General features: G+C 44.5%; 1 pseudogene; it reads right to left on the bottom strand.

Moving 5' to 3' along the window:
* Positions 1–4643: 4643 nt before the first annotated feature.
* LOC134963110 (5S ribosomal RNA) lies at positions 4644–4761 on the bottom strand (annotated as a pseudogene).
* Between the last annotated feature and the right edge of the window lie 283 nt (positions 4762–5044).

Below are 5044 nucleotides of genomic sequence, written 5' to 3'. Positions count from 1 at the left end.
CGATATCAGGGAGTAGTAACTGGGCAAAATAAAATTTTTGCGACCCCGAGGGGTCTGAGAGAAATATAGCTATGAACATGACATGCTCAATAGATATTTCTACGTCTGTGTTGGGGACACAGAGTTATTCAACCTTACTATATATATATATATATATATATATATACACATATATATATCCTTTCTGATATGCAAATTTTTTACCCAGTCAGAAATTGGTGGTGCCTACATGGCCACCCACACTCGTCTGTGTCCCTAATATCGTTTTCTCTTGGGAAAAACATTCAGCCACCGACGTGTCGACACACATGTACCAAGTACCATCAGGAGCCGGCGGTGCCGACGGGGTCACTCCCTCAGCCTCAGACATGCCAACACACGTGTACCAAACACCCACCGACACACCGGGCATATAGGGGACAGACCCACAGTAAAGTCTGTCAGAGAGACACAGAGGAAGATTGCCAGCCCACAACCCAGCGCCTAATCACCGGTTCTGAAACACTAAGGAATGCCCCAGACCTGCAGCGCTTTTATATTACATATATATATATATAATGTATATATAGAAACAAGGATTAATACTGCGCCACATGTGATATAATTCAGATATGTTTGTGTGTATAGATGGCAATACAATGTGACACTCCCCTGTGGTACTAATGGGGCGTCAGCTGGGTCCCTCAATATAAACCGGGGTGGTAATTCTCTGAAACAAGTAAAATGGAATGGGGGGATGAGGGATGTATAGCGACCAACGGTGTCAATTAGGTAAGATTGACAATAAAAAATATAATAAAACTATTTATTAATATAAAATTAAATTAAAATGACATATATATGAAATGGGACAACAATACAATCACAGATGGACTAAAACACTTAAAATGAAAATATATAAATATATAAAACTACAATAAGATCAAAATAAGCAGATTTTCTTTATCTGTGGTATGAGGTAAGTATAGGTCTTCCAATGCGTTTCGTCACTTGGACTTCATCACAGGGCTGGGGTAGAATGGGACAAGCTGGCTATATATAGTGATATCAATCAGGGAGCAATTATGACCTCACTTCCTGGGGTATATTTACTAAGCTCACGATTTTGACCGAGATGGTGTTTTTTCTTCAAAGTGTCATCTCGGGAATTTACTAAACTCAAATCTCGGCAGTGATGAGGGCATTCGTATTTTTTTTGAAGTCAAAGAAAAAAAATACGAATGAATACACCATCGGTCAAATACGACTGTTTTTTGATACAACTCGGTAATTTACTAAAAAGTGTATTTCACAAACACTGCCGGCAATAGCCAAACACTGCCGTGAAAAAATACAAATCGTAAAAAAAAGCAGTTTCAAAACAGACCTGCTTGTTTTTACCGTGTTCTGATAGGCATGCACGGATCCATGAGATCCGTGCATGGTTATCAGTGGGAAGGGGTGGGAAATAGTGTAAAAGTAGAAAAAAAAATGCGTGTGGTCCCCCCTCCTAAGCAAAACCAGCCTCGGGCTCTTTGAGCCGGTCCTGGTTGAAAAAATATTTGGGAAAATATGACTGGGGTTCCCCCATATTTAATCAACCAGCACCGGGCTCTGCACCTGGTCCTGGTGCAAAAAATATGGGGGACAAAAAGCGTAGGGGTCCCCCGTATTTTTTTACACCAGCACCGGGCTCCACTAGTCAAAGAGATAATGCCACAGCCAGGGGACACTTTTATATAGGTCCCTGCGGCCCTGGCATTAAATCACTAACTAGTCACCCCTGGCCGGGGTACCCTGGAGGAGTGGGAACCCCTTAAATCAAGGGGTCCACCCCCTCCAGCCACCCAAGGGCCAGGGGTGAGGCCCGAGGCTGTCCCCCCCATCCATGGGCTGCGGATGGGGGGCTGATAGCCAAGTATAAAATAAAAGATTATTGTTTTTTGCACAAGAACTACAAGTCCCTGCAAGCCTCCCCCGCAAGCTGGTACTTGGAGAACTACAAGTACCAGCATGCGGGGGTTAAATGGGCCCGCAGGTACCTATAGTTCTTCTGCAAAAAAAATACCCAAATAAAAACAGGACACACACACCTTGAAAGTACAACTTTATTACATACATTCAGACACACACATACTTACCTATGTTCAGCTGCCGACTCGGCCCACGTCTCGACGTCGATTCCAGGGTACCTGAAAATAAAATTATACTCACCTAAATCCAGTGTGTCCTGTTCTTTTTTTATAATCCATGTACTTGGCAAAAAAACAAAACGCATACCCGATCCACGCACTGAAAGGGTTCCCATGTTTACACATGGGACCCCTTTCCCCGTCTGTGTGTCCTGTTTTTATTTGGGTATTTTTTTTGCAGAAGAACTATAGGTACCTGCGGGCCCGTTTAACCCCCGCATGCTGGTACTTGTGGTTCTCCAAGTACCAGCTTGCGGTGGAGGCTTGCAGGGACTTGCAGTTCTTGTGCAAAACAATATTCTTTCATTTTACACTTGGCTATCAGCCCCCCATCCGCAGCCCATGGATGGGGGGGACAGCCTCGGGCTTCACCCCTGGCCCTTGGGTGGCTGGAGGGGGCGGACCACTTGCTTTAAGGGGTTCCCACTCCTCCAGGGTACCCCGACCAGGGGTGACTAGTTAGTGATTTAATGCCAGGGCCGCATGGACCTATATAAAAGTGTGCCCCGGCTGTGGCATTATTTCTCTGACTAGTGGAGCCCGGTGCTGGTGTAAAAAATATGGGGGACCCCTGCGCTTTTTGTCCCCCGTATTTTTTGCACCAGGACCAGGCGCAGAGCCCGGTGCTGGTTGATTAAATATGGGGGAACCCCACTCATTTTTTTCCTCATATTTCTTCAACCAGGACCGGCTCAAAGAGCCCGAGGCTGGTTTTGCTTAGGAGGGGGGACCCCACGCATTTTTTTTTCCACTTTAAACTATTTTACATTTTTTTAAAGATGCACAATGAAACCCTGCATGGATCTCACAGATCCGGGCGAGTTTCATTGTTTTAATGTCGGCAGTGTTTTACTATTCACTCCCGTAAAACACTGCCAAAAAATACGAATGACATCGACATCGGAAAACACGAAAATGTAAAATACGACAGCTTAGTAAATGAGTCGTAATAAATTCAAAAAGTTGCAAAATTACACATCCGATGTCATTCGTGTTTGAACTTTAATCTCTTTCTGAAAAATACGAATTTTAGTAAATATACCCCCCTGTTTGGGAATTGACTGTCACTAACTGCGCTTTATAAACAGGTTAACAAGTGCTGGGGAGTGACTTAACATACAAGAGGACCAGTGACCACAGTCAATATATAAAAACGATTGCTCCTTAGAGCATAAAAGTCTTTTCGTGGTTAAAGGCCATCAGAGCAGAACTTCCGCCCTACTTCCGGTGTCTGGGCGCGTCCGCGACTTCCGCCCCACTTCCAGTCTGATACTGCGCATGCGCCCGTCCCGGGCTGATGGAGCAGAAGTGTAGTGTATAGTTCTTAGATCACGGCGGCCATCTTTCAGAAGAACATCTTAGGGGACATTTTTGTGTTTTTATTACAATGTTCCCAAAAAAGAAAAAAGAAGAAAAAATGAGTAAGATACGGATGTCATTCATAACAATCTTTAAAATAGTAGTTTAAAGGATGCAGGCTCATAGGGTTAAAAAATGGCAATGTGAGGGAAAATAACATGTATTTATAAATAAAAAGAGTATGGTGTTCTGGCGTGATACCTTATGGTGCATGTGCTTATTATATTAATTTAGGTACGTCTAAAAAACCGCGTCCGGTGAACGATTACATAAGGGGCATATACCTATAAAGTGCACATATAAAGTGCTAGTGCTGATTATATAAAGTGCATGTTATATTTACTTAGGTACGTCTAAAAACCATGGCCCTCATTCCGAGTTGTTCGCTCGCAAGGCGAATGTAGCAGAGTTACACACGCTAAGCCGCCGCCTACTGGGAGTGAATCTTAGCTTCTTAAAATTGCGACCGACGTACGCGCAATATTGCGATTACAAACGAGTTAGCAGTTTCAGAGTAGCTCCAGACTTACTCTGCCTGTGCGATCATTTCAGTGCTTGTCGTTCCTGGTTGTCGTCACAAACACACCCAGCGTTCGCCCAGGCACTCCCACCGTTTCCCCGGCCACTCCTGCGTTTTTTCCGGAAACGGTAGCGTTTTCAGCCACACGCCCCTGAAACGCCGTGTATCCGCCCAGTAACACCCATTTCCTGTCAATCACATTACGATCGCCGGAGCGAAGAAAAAGCCGTGAGTAAAAATACTTTCTTCATAGTAAAGTTACTTGGCGCAGTCGCAGTGCGAACATTGCGCATGCGTACTAAGCGGATTTTCACTGCGATGCGATGAAAAATACCGAGCGAACAACTCGGAATGAGGGCCCATGTCCGATGGAAAAATGCATATACCTATAATGTACACATATAAGGTGCTAGTGCTGATTACATAAGGTGCATGTACTTATAAAGTGCACATATAAAGTGCTGGTGCTGGTTGGTCTACTTTAAAGAACTACCCCATAAATTCGTACTGAGGTGTTCAGTGCTGTGTTATATGGGGTTATGATTCTGTTAATATGGAGTATATACCTTTCTAAGGCAGCTATTTGTTATTGTACTATACAGTACCTATCTTCCCTGGTGGTCCCCCACACTGGTACTGATCAGGCCCAACACTGCTTAGCTTCCAAGATCGGACGTATTTGGGCATTTCCAGCGTGGTATGACTGTATCGACGTTGTACCTTCTTGGTCGAAACTCCAAACCACTGAAAACTTAGTGAATCTTTATCTCTAACAGAGTGCATAGAAGTAATATGGGATGGTGAGTGATACGTGGGTGGGGGTGGGGGGGGCAGGGGGGAAAAGGGGGGAGGGAAAAGAAAGGGAGGGGGGAAGAAGGGGGGGATTTGGGCAGGGGGTACAGGCAAGAATGTGTAGGGTACGCAGTAATACAGCTACAGAGGGTACTTCCATTTTTCATAAGAAGGGGGTGATCTCGTAGTTGTCATTGAAACC

This window comes from Pseudophryne corroboree, chromosome 9 (assembly GCF_028390025.1).
Source record: "Pseudophryne corroboree isolate aPseCor3 chromosome 9, aPseCor3.hap2, whole genome shotgun sequence".
Taxonomy (NCBI): Eukaryota; Metazoa; Chordata; class Amphibia; order Anura; family Myobatrachidae; genus Pseudophryne; species Pseudophryne corroboree.
The sequence above is the reverse complement of the archived record's forward strand: the minus strand, read 5'-3'. Positions and strand labels throughout refer to the sequence as shown.